This window comes from Castor canadensis, chromosome 7 (genome assembly GCF_047511655.1).
Source record: "Castor canadensis chromosome 7, mCasCan1.hap1v2, whole genome shotgun sequence".
In the NCBI taxonomy this organism is placed as follows: domain Eukaryota; kingdom Metazoa; phylum Chordata; class Mammalia; order Rodentia; family Castoridae; genus Castor; species Castor canadensis.
In genome coordinates, this window is record NC_133392.1 from 18714145 (window position 1) to 18726704 (window position 12560).

The following is a 12560-nucleotide window of genomic DNA, read 5'->3' on the forward strand; positions in this document are numbered from 1 at the left end:
GGTTCTTGTCCAACTACCACATGAAGAACTCCTGCTCCCAAACTTGCTATCTACTCTCTCCTCATATCCAAGCACAATAAACACAGAAACTACTATCTGATGTTAAATGCATGATCTTCTTCTGTAAAAAATGAGTTCTTTTTGGGAATGGGGCTTGCCTGTCACCTCAAGCAGTTTGAAAGGTAGGGAGATATGAAATAAAATATGCTATGTAAGACTGAATTTTGTGTCTTACCATGGGGAAAATTGCCTCCAAAGTACTGCTCAGTAATATAGAATTTCTGAATAATTTATATTTAATTATCTTTGGAGAGATGAGGGTTAGGTTTTTAGCATTTTCTTCCAAATCTGTGCATCTGGGAGATGATGAGGTTTGAGGCGGGGGTGTTGTCTGTCTTATGCAGAAGGCATGTAATGGTGTTATTTCAACAAAAATTATAGTCATGCAAAATTTAAGCATCAAAGAAATGATCTGATATTTAAGATCACTGCTTGAGTTCACAGGAGGTACCCAAGCTATGGCTATAGTAAGATTTTGAGAGGATGGGATTCATTTCTCCTAGTACTTACGTCTTCATGAGTCTAAATTCTCCTGTGTATACATGAAGTATACACCAGATTTCTTAAGTGACCCACACTCCTACAGTCATTCTCATCAGCCACAGCACAATCAGGGTGTACCCACTGAGACTAGATCTTGTGGGTGTAGGGAGGAGAGGAAACAAGGCTGGAGTGAGACTTCTGGGCAGGAGGACCACTTTGGCTTTGGCATGGCTAGATGGGTAAATCCAGAAAGGGGATTTGGGATTTCAATGTGTTAATACATTTTCTGTTGCTATAATAGAATAGGCACCTTATAAGGGAAAGAGGTTTATTTAGCTCACAGGTTTGGAAGCTAAAAGCCCGAGATTGGGAAGCTCCAACTCTTCTGCATCTGGTGTGAGCCAGTGGCAGATGCCATCAAAATGGTGGGAGCATGTGCAGAACAGATCACATGGCAAACCAGGAAGACAGAGAGATTTGGGGGCCAGGCTTGCTTTTTTTTTTTTTAATAACAGTTTGCTCCCAAGGGAACCAACCATGAGAACTATGTAAGTCCTTTTGCAGGGCAGCACACTCAGTGACCAGTGACCTAAGTACCTTCTTCTAGACTCCATCTCTGAAAGGCTCCACCACCTCAATACCATCACCACCATGGGGAACATATTCAAATCTTACCCAAACCATGGTACTCAATGTGTTTTCTCATCTAGAAGGAAACATTGATATCAGCTCCACTGATCTTATACAGAGGCAGTGGTTGGGAGGATCGTGTGCAGGCACAAAATGAAAAGTTTAAAAATTCACTAAACAAAAATGCATTAAAATGCACATTTCTCAACTTTTCCTGAACTCATTATTGGTGGCTTGAGTGAACCTCATCTTTGCTATTCAGGTTTTCTTTATCCCTTTCTCTATTGATAATGGCATTCTGCCTCTGCCACTAGTTAATATATAAAGGGATATAAGAAAAAACCACAGAGCCTCTGGCTTTGGAAACTTAAGAAGTGCAAGGGGAAATTGTTGGGTCAAACATGAGGCTCTGCTGGAGTGTGAGACAGGAAGAGGGTGGAAAATGTCTAAGAACATTCAGGGTATTATGAACTCAATTCCTTTTCATGTTGTTTGAGCAATAACTGGAAATATTCTTAAAATGTTCATGTTTGTCAGATTGTGCTTCTTTAATTGTGATACCATGTCTAAACAGGACCACCTGGGGCATTAGCATGTATTTGTGGCAATGTTTTTATTTTGCATGTTTTAATTTTACCCTTAGTGTAGAGGATTAAATACAGGGCCTTGTGTATCCTTGGCAAGTACTCTACCATTAAGCCACATTCCCAGCCTTAAGGCACTATTTTTTTAAGTGACATTTAAAATTACATACATAGACAAGAATTAATTATGGAAAGTAGTTGAAGATTAGAGAAACCAAAGGGATGGATAAAGAAGTCCTATTCTCTACCTCTCTGACTTATATGAGATGTGAGTAGATTTATATGTATATAAATATGTACATTTACATATATACATACATATATAAAGGACTTTGCCTTTATACAAATGAAATAACCTGCTTCCAAGAAAAAAAAATGCCTGCCTTCTTATTTCTTCTCATATTTAACTATACTTGGATGCAGAGGAATTTGTTAAAGTTGAGCAGTGATTTCCCAGTGCTAAGTGAATTGGTCAAATTCAACTTACAGTTGATCTTTCCTCTTCTTCTGGCCTTTGATTTATGGAACTTCTGTTTGATTCAGAACTCCTGTTCTGTTTCTGAGTTTCATTTGCTTTTTCCTATACTCTTTTAGTGGATAATGCCATCTTTGCTTTTGTCTTCAACTACTGACTCCATACAGAGGACTGCTCAGCCCTTAACTCCCTCCCTGACATTCATGTAGAAGTTGAGACCTGTGTGTCTATAGATCTGAAAATCTCCATCTGCTGAGTCACAAATTTGACCTATCTAAATGTCTACTATCTATCTTCCTCTCAAGTTTACTTTTCCCCAGTGAATGCATGACTCTCCATTCACTAAAATCAGAAACTCTGAAATCATCTATTGGCTTGTTGGTTTTTTTTCAGCCCCCACTTTTAACTTACTGTGAATTCCTATCAATTTAATCCTCAGCATCTCTCAACTTAGCCCTGCCTTTCCACCTTTACAACTCCCCCCATGGAGACTTTAAATTTATACATTTTTAATAATCAGAATTTTTTGTGGTACTTGCTTGCTAAGCAAGTGCTCTATCAGTTGAGTCATGTCCTCAACCTTTTTTTGGCTTTAGTTAGTTTTCAGATAGGGTTTGACCCACCTTCATTGGACCAACCTTGCACCACAATTCTCCTACTTCTACCTCCTATATATTAGTCCTTTGTCATATGACTACATGTCTTGGAGAGAGATAGTTATGAAAAGTGGTCAGAGAGAGAGAGAGAGAGAGAGAGAGAGAGAGGGTCTGACATGGAACTGTTGAGCAACTGGGACATAAGCAGTGAAGAGCCTGGTGTTCAGTGGCCTTACCCTTCCTGGTGAGAGCAATTCCCAGTACCTGAGGGTTGCTGTGGAAACCGAGCTTTGAGCCCACAGCTTGTGAGAAACCAGGATCCATGAGTTGCCTTCTGGATGCAGGGGTTTACTGCCAGATTTGGTTTGAGACTAAGCTGTTCTAGGGACTTAACAACAATGAACAGGCCACAGAGTCTAGGAGGGAGACAGCTAAGAAAGGTGGCTATGATGAGGGGGAGGGTATAACATGAACCCACAGAGAAGTTTAAGCAGTCGGGAGCTTGGACAGTGAGGGACATGGTGGCTGGTGGTCCTGCCTGTCATGACTAGAGCAAGCCACATTGTCTGAGGATCACAGCAGAAACAAAGCAACAAGCCTGAGGCTGTCAGAGCGCTTGCCATTCAGGAGCTGCCTGCTGGCTGTAGGTGCTTGCTATCACGTGGGGTTGAGAGATCTGAGCACAGGCCCTAGGGGTCCTGTGATATCCCCTAGCCTCTTCCTTCCCACAGGGTGAAAAACTGCTGGAGAGGTCTGAAAGAACTGAGACCTGCAGACAGAGCCTCCTGAATCCCTTATTTCTCCACTACCAGAGCATAAATTAGTGTTCTGTTTGTTCCTCCCACTATCAGATGCATTTCGGGAAACCCCTCATTTCACATGGGCTGCCCAAGGGGGTACAACCTGGAGGCCTATGTAACAAGTGGGAATCTGCCTGGCCCATATACTACAAAGCTATTTGTGGACAGTAGCAGCTGCCAATACATAAAGAAGGGGACCTCCTAAAGTGAAAGCAGCACAGAAGTGGACAGCTGACCCATCACCAGCCTCACCCTCCACCTACATATAACACCAACCCATATATAAGGACCTACAAGAGACTTCAGCTAGTTTTCCTGAGTAGTGATGAGAATGAGGCCTGGTTCCTTGAGCTTGAAGGGGACCATTTGACTACTGAGCTATCCCCTAGTCCAATGGTGGGAAACTGCACCACCGTCCTGCCATTATACAGTCCTGTCTGAACATTGAGAGCACTTTAACTGCAACTTAACTTTAACAGGTGATTAAAACTTTCAACCAACAACTTGGCCTCAGTTGTGCAAATCTCAACAAAGAAACAGAAGAAATACAAATAAACAAGGCAACATGACACCCCCCCAAAGGTCAAACAGCCCTACAGTAGTAAATTCTAAGGATAGCAAAGAGGAAGAAAGCCCAGATAATCATTATAAAAAATGATCAAGAAAATTAAAGAGGACCTGTATAAACATCTAAATGAATTAAAAGGGAATACAAATAAATAGCTGAATGAAATAAGAAAGACAATGTAGGGTATGAAAAAGAAATTCAGTAAAGATACAAAAACCCTAGGGGAAAAAAACCTGAAATTCTGAAATTGGAAAGCTCAATAAGTCGTCAATAGGATGGTGTCTCACTAACTTTTTTTTTTGGCTTGGGCTATCCTTGAGCCACCATCCTCCTGTCTGTGCCTCCCAAATATCTGGGATTACAGGCCTGAGCCACTGTGTCAGGCCCCCTTCTTTAAGTTTGTGTAGGAATTGTATGTCCTTCTCTGCTGACAAGTATTCCTGTGGATCATTTTGAGCAAGTGGTTTGGGAGCACCCAAGCATCATATTATTAAATACTGTGTCTCTGGTGTCTGAGGCTGTCCTGACATACGATAGACAATCTGAAAATGTTTGTAAAAATTGCAGGAGTATCAAGTGAAGATGGAGTAGATCTGTAGAATGTAGAAGGTTGGAATACACTCTGGAGGTTTGTTTCTTCTTTTAGACTCTGAACCCCAGCTCTCTGAGCTTCCACTGGCCACCTTCCATTTCTATTTCACATTATGATCATCAATGGTTGTGTTATCTTGAACTAAACACACAAGGCCACTACAAAGATAATTTAAATAAATCCTGTTTTTTTAGGTTATAAACTTGTCTGTTAATGTTAGAGTCTTTGATTAACCAAGGAAGAATATTTCAGACCAAGATAAGAGAATTAAGAATTAAGATATTTGGAACTGTTGTAGTTTTTCATTGCTATTACAGAATGCCTGAGAAAAATAACTGAAGGCAGGAAGACTTATATTCACTTGTGGTTTTAGAAGTTTTAGTCCATGGTTGCTGGCTCCATTGTTTCTGGACTTGTGGTAAGGCACAACAGTATGGTGGAAGGGCACAGTAGAGAGGAGCTGCTCACCTCATAATGGCTAGGAAGCAGAGAGAGAAGGGCCAAGGACAAGATATACCCTTTCAGGGCATGCCTCCAGTGACCTACTTCCTCCAAGTAGGCCCCCTCTACAAAATTCAACCACCTCCTAACAATGCCACAAAATTATAAATCTATCAGTGGATAAATACACTGATGAGGTCAGTGCCCTCATGATCCAATGACTTGCCCCAAAGCCCATCAATTGGTCACCAGGCCTTTAGCACATGAGCCTTTGGGAGACATTCAGATTCAAATCATTAGGATTTAATTTTGCATTGCCTGCTTTTTTTTTTTTTAACAATAATGGAGGTTCATAGTTTTATGGTAAGTAGACCAGTGGATAACTAAACATGCCTATCCTTTGGAAATGTACAAAACATGTGTTTGCTGCAGGTGATTTACCTCCATGATTATTCACTTCAGTAGATCACACTGAAGTGAATATGGTTTCCCTGGATTACAAGATCAGAGGCACATGAGGACTTTAAGTAATGGAAGCAGAACAGGGTAGCCTCAGCAGGAAGAACAATAATGCTTCAAGAGGCAGAGGAAGTTACTTGTGAAACCTTTTTAAACTTGTTGATTTTAACACCTGAACATTAGCTTGGCAGGCTGCTAGGGCTCCCGGAAGGGATTTAATGACACCTGGCCACTTCAGCACCACTCAGCCTTGTAGGGGACACCCAGTTGCTGCTTGGCAGCTGGTACCTTGAGCAAGGAGGGACCCTGTTGAAATCTCCATTCTTCTGGGAAAGTTGGTAATTGAGTAGGGAGGCTTCTGAACCCTCAATTGGCAGTGCCTGCCACAGATTAATTGAAACTTTCTGTGGCAGAAAGATGGTTGAGAAAAATGGCTGGTGGCAAGTGAGCCATTACCGTACCAGGTGTGGCTGTGTATTGGGTTTAGAGCTAGAGACCCACCTTGATGCATGACCTCAGTGAAATTAATTCATTTGTTTGTTTCTTAGATTTCCTATATGTCAAACGAGGAAAAGTAGTTTTGTATTCATTTAGTTTATGTGAGAATAAAATTAGATTAAGTACATTAGTGGTTTCCAGAGTATAGAAGCTCAATCAGTGAGAGCAAAATAAAATTGACAGGATGGATGGAAACAGGTTGATTATGGGTTACCTGCAATTAGAGGAATGAGAGTTGATCAGAGTAAGCTTCTCTAATTATTCAAGGTCCTTGGTATTTCTCACTTTAATAGTCATGGATAATGATAGACAAAACCATTTTGCTACTCCTAGTACCCATGCTTTGATTTGTCAAAGTTGTATGATATATTGGAAAACTCATGGACTTTGGACTTTGACCTTGACTTAACTCTCAACTCAGCTACTGTAAGCTATATGCCCTTAAGTAAGTGGCTAGTCTCTCTGAGCTTGTTGTGTTCAGATGAAGAAGTAACAATTTAGCATGCAGTGTATTTGGAAGTATTAAATGAGAAAATGAACAAGAATGTGTCCAAAATGGTTTCTGTCTGCATTAGTTGCCTTCTCCATAATAAAGTGTATAGGCCTGGGCTGGCTGAGTGACTCAAGTGGTAAAGCACCTACCTAGCAAGCATGAGGTCCTGAGTTCAAACCCCAGTACTAAAAAAAATAGAATGTAGGCCTTTCTGTTAGTCTAGTGTTGACTATTCAAATAGCCAAGATAAAGTATAACAAAATAGTGGAGCTGATCCTGAGTGCATGGCTTATAGAGTCACAGCAGCAGTATCTTAGAGGGCCCTTGAGGGAAGGAATCATTTTGATAATTTGGCAACCTTATTAAATAATCAATTCTTACTGATTTGATTATACAATATCAGGAAAAGCACTTCAGCAGAAGAAAAGTATATAAACTTCTGCTCTTCCAAGCAGTATTCCTAAAATTTCTATTCTTGGTGTCCATTTCTCTTTTCCTATAAAATGGTAACAAGGGGCTTGGTTTTCTGCTCATTCCCCAAATGATATTCAGTGGAGCCTGATAGGGTTTATTTTTATTTTTCTTATTTTTATTCTTATGACTTATTCTAAGTCTGATACCCTGAAATGAATTTATTGTAATTTTCACAAACTGGTTCAGGAGAAATGGCTTCCTGAGAGTATATTGAGTATTGCCCACATTCAGTAGATACAGAGAACAGAAGCCAGAAGCTGATTTCCTAGCTCTCCAAAATCTGGCTCACCATTCTCCCAGTCCACATCTCTTCATCTAGCCAGTTTCCTGATGTTCTGCAATGCCCACTAAATGGAAGGAGCATCCCTCTTCTCAACACTGCTACCATCTTCTTACAATATTCATCTCAAGTTCTGTCTCCTCCGTGGAGTAGGTTCTGAGAGTGACTGTTACTTCTTTTAAGTACAGAAATTGGATTAGAGCAATACTTTTTGAGCAGCAGACCCAGTGAGGCACTGAAGAACACATGTGGGAACCAAGAACTCTCTCTAGACTGAATAAGTAGGATGTCTGGCACATACCTGACAGGCTATTGTTCAAATGTAAGTAGATGCATTTGTGATTAATTTTAAAGGTGTTGCTAAACTCATAGTAGCTTTTCTCATTATATATTTTCTTAGGTTACAATGTGTATTTGGATACTGTTCAGGTAACCAGAAATAAATCTGTTGAATCAAAAATAAGCCATTTCCTGATTCCACTGAACAATATTTCTCCTGACCCTAGTAAGTCAAAAGTCGGTACGGAATAGTGAGGGAGATCTGTCTTCCATTAACTGTGTGATGTTTGGGTAATCATAACCCTTCTCAATGCTGGCAGTACACATCAATTTATTTTGTTTCAACAGCTACTTTTCTGTCTTCTAGAATAAGAGTAACTTTGTTTAGCCTTAGTGAATTCCTCCTCTCCTCTGGCTTATGGTTTTGGCGTGGGCATGTGGTCTAAGTCTGACTACTAGCATGTGCCTCTACTCCTTGTGGATAAGCACATGATTGTATTACATAGATTGGTCAATGAGTGTTAGCTCTAGGATTTTTGCTGAAACTCCGGGGCTGTATGTATTGTTAGAGTTTGAGGCTTTCTGGATATATGCTAGAGGTCAGGCCAGCCATCTTTATTTCTTCAGAGACAGAATATCTAAAATAAAGGCAAAACAGAGACAAACAGAATGAAGTGTTGACACTGATATTTGCCAGTTGATGCTGCCTACCCACTTTGATATTGCTATGTTGGAAGTTATTACCCCTACACTTTGCAGTTACTTGAAGAGAAATTTCCTTTTGGATTTGAGCCAATCTTGGCCTGGGGTTTCTGTCACTAATATTCTGGCTGACAAGAGTTTGGTCTTCCACTATATAATGAGGGGATTAGATAAGTGAATTCTAAGTTTGTTGCTAGCTTGAGAATGCCTAGGATTCTAAAGCTAATTTTCAAAGTTCATTAGCAGGGACATAAATCCCCAATTATTGGATGAGAGCTGACTACAAAGTTCAAGAAAGTAAATTAATTGATCTACTTGAAATTCCACTGTGAAACCTGTCATGGAATCTCAGGATGCTCTTTGATGGAAAACACCTTTGAAGAGATGATTCATTTTGCCTGGAGGTTGACTTTGAAATAGAGTGGGGTGAGAATCACCTCATTTATAAAGAAGTTTCCCCAAACATCTCTTCGCTAGCCCGTCTGCATCCTCATTTTAAAAAGACACATACACACTACATAATTCCCATCCTGGGTGCAGTGTCTAACTTTGATGCTATAGTCTGCAGGTTTTGTGTGTGTGTGTGTGTGTGTGTGTGTGTGTGTGTCTACATGTGTGTCTTTGCATGTTTGCATGTGTGTGTTTGCATCTGTATGGATCATTACCTATCCTGAAAAGGGGTATCCAAACTTTGTTTTTGAAGATTGCTTTTTTGTTGTTATGCTCATCTCTGGAATCTGTCTGGTTAAAAAACAATAGACTTCACTATCATCTCAAATAAATTACACTTTTTTTGTGGGGCAAAACAGATTCCAGGTGACATAATAGAAATTTCCAAACTCTATTCCAGATACAGTACACAAAAATAAGTATGGAGAACTCTCTGCTCCTTCACTTATGTCTGAGCTCTCCAGCTACAGATCTTATTTACAAAATCCTCATGTGAGCAGACCTAAAACAAAATCATTGCATACAGGTCTGGAGAAAGTTCTTTCTTTTTAGTTTTCTCATAGAGGGGACTCAATTATCTGGGAGAGAACACAGTTTTCGTCTAGAGGTTCCTAACTCTGCAAGTTCTCCCAGAAAAAGACACTCTTTGACTCTTACTGCTGTGAAGGAACATGACAAAGCCCCTGAGTCTGGCATGTACTGCTTATATTCAATATGTGATGATCATGCTGACAATTGCGGCTTATGATTTCCTTTGGATCATTCACTTTCCATTTATATGCTTATTAAGTGAAATCTCACATTAATCTTGAGAAATATTTAACAGGATCTTCATACCACAGCAAAGAGTCTCAGAGAGTTAAGGTCTGAGGTTTGAGGTCAAAGGGCTAGCACAATTCCCCAAACCTAGGCTCTCAGCTACCAGTCTACTCTGCCTCCAAATGGATCATTCTGCTTATCCTATTCAGTTATCAGGCAATACTTCTCCCATTTTCAGACCTTTCAGTTTCTCCTAGAGAGGCCACCACTCTGATTTCCCCTGCTCAGGTATCATTAACATTAAATAGCCTCACTGAGTGTTTACAGTTACATTTAAGATGTAGCACTAAAGTGACTATTTGTGGACAGCCAATAGCCTTCTAAAAGTCCTTTGTGCAACACCATACGACTCACAAAGCTGCTATTTTTAAACCATCTCATTAGTGGAGCCATCAACAATGGTTTTCTAAAATAGAGATAAACACCATTAACTGATGACCTTCCAGATGGATGAAAATAAGTTTTTAAGTGAAAGATTTAATCTTACTAAGGACAGCTTTTTCTTTTCTTTCTTTTTGATTGTGCAGGAGGGATGGAAAGGGCAACTAGTAAATGATTGACATGAAATATCATGATTGCTCCAATAGATAATAAATAAAATCAGAGAAGTTTTCAGGCTCTCTTTCTTCTACTAAATGCACTCTTGAGAGTCAGCAAGATAGCTTCAAGGGCAGCAATTGCTGAAGGCTTAGTAAGTGCCAAATCCTGGATCAAAGATTTTATGTAATGTCTTATCTAGTGTGCACAACAGCCTCATTGTCTGCCTATGCTACACTGACCAGGAAACAGCTTGACTTTCAGTTCAGGATGGATTCTTTTCCAGGATCTCCTCTGTCTACCATGTAACTGTATTCATGCTCCTAGGATACCACGAATCCTTCAGCTAGCCAGTCTTTGAAGTGGACAAGATGCAGGTGATTATCTACACAAACACTTTAGGAGAAAGGAGATTCAGGCTCATTTTTCTGAGTCAAGATATCAGGAAATTAATTGGAGGTGTTTTGTTATAACTCAAAATTATTTACAGCTGTGAGTGGTTTTCTAGCAGTGGAGTGCTATTTCCTGGGCTCCTGTCATCCAATTCCATTGTCTTTTAATACCCAGCTCAAGTGTCTACTCATATATCCTTTAGTTTTCCCTTGTGCCATCTGAAGTCTCCTTTTTCTTGTATTCCTGTAAACATCTGCTAAAATTTGCTTGTCCTACCATGTCCTCAGATGAACAGCATGTAGTTATTTTGCCCTGTGTTGTCATATGGGTAGCCAGATTCTAAACATCCCATGTTCCTCCTTTTCAGCATGTTTAGTCCACTGAGGAATACCCAGAGTGTGTCATAAATGTTTGTTTCAGAAAGGGAGAGAGTGCAGAATTCTTAACAAATATCCAAAAAATGCTCTAAGTTGATTTTCACTGTTTGAGTGCTACTGCTGTGAGGTCACCAGCAAGCCAGGCTGCCTGGTGAGGTGGCTTATTCCCTTTCTGTCTGAGTGATTAGCCCTTGGCAATAGCTCTGTGAGTGTGGAGAAATTCAGCACTGTGATTTTACTCTGCTAAAAATTGCTGCAGTTTGAGCTTCCCTTGGTTTCTAGAGGTCTCTGTAGTATCTCTTCTCTCCCACTTAGGTGTAGATCTCTAAACTGGGACCCTAGAATGTGATCCTGACTTTCATTTTAAGGTAGGGAACAGCATTTTGGGAAAGAGCCTGGAAGGGCTTATAGACAAATTGTCCTTTTATGAAGCCCTTTGTAAATGTCTAATTCCATGTCATTCTACTACTAGAAAAAAATTTAAAAGACATTGAAATGAGCAAAAGTTTACATAGTATCCCTTTGATAGAACCTAGGCATTGTCTTGAGGATGCTGGTTCTTGAGGGTTCTGTGCCTTTTATTGTTTTTGACTATTTTGAATATATTCATTATTTTCTATTCTGCAGAGATACAAGTAAACCTATGGAGACCTGATGGTGATGTAAATAACTCCTGGTCACAGAAATGGAAATGATCTTGTCCAGTGAAGACCCATTTGATTTATTTCCTTTCTATGCATGAGTCAGAAAATTTACCTCAACATTCCTGAATGTGTGTATGTGCACATGTGTGCACACATCACACCATATGCAGACACACACACACATGTACATTTCTGTTCTTTATCTTTTTTGAACTAGTTCTAACATCTTACCTTTCATTATCTGGACTGAAAATAAAATCTTTGACATAGGTTCTTTTATGTATGAGTTATGATTTTACCTTATTTAAAGAAATAATTATCCTTTTAAACACCCATAGCCTATCAGTTTGGTGTGGTAAAAAACCCAAGTTAGTGCAGATTGCTAATTGCTGAGTTCAAGTCATGCTTTGCCATTTGCTGGTTCAATATCTTCATTTGTAATTTTTTTTTTACTTTGCTGTTTGTAATTCTATGACTGAGAATAACAAACTCATAGAAGATTTCTGACTGGAATAAAATATCTTGATACATTTGTCATAGTTTAGAATTCACTCCCTAACATTTAGGCTTCTGAGGTTTGAGGATAATCTAGAAGAGACACAGACAAATCTGGTAGGTAGGAACTTGGACCATTTTTATCAATGTAATACCTCCTAAAGACTTCATGAAAAGAAGTAATGTAAGCATCAAGTTCATACTGAAAAACAGTGTTTGACCCAGGATTAGCATGACTTCAGAAACCTGTTCCTTGCAACAGAGAGACTGAGGATAGGATTTGGTGTCTTTCTTGAGTGTCACTTGTTTTTATGTTTTATATTTTCTTGAAACATGGTTGCATTATGTAGCTCAGACTGGCCTTGAACTCTTTATGCCTCAGCTTCCCAAGTGCTGGGATTATAGGAGGGTACCACCATGCCCAGCTTGAA

General features: G+C 39.7%; 1 long non-coding RNA gene across 1 annotated transcript in view; it reads right to left on the reverse strand.

The window, feature by feature from the left end:
* Positions 1 to 12560, reverse strand: part of LOC141424747 (uncharacterized) — a 74540-nt gene that overhangs the window by 42952 nt on the left and 19028 nt on the right. The gene's annotated exons all lie outside the window — the stretch shown is intronic.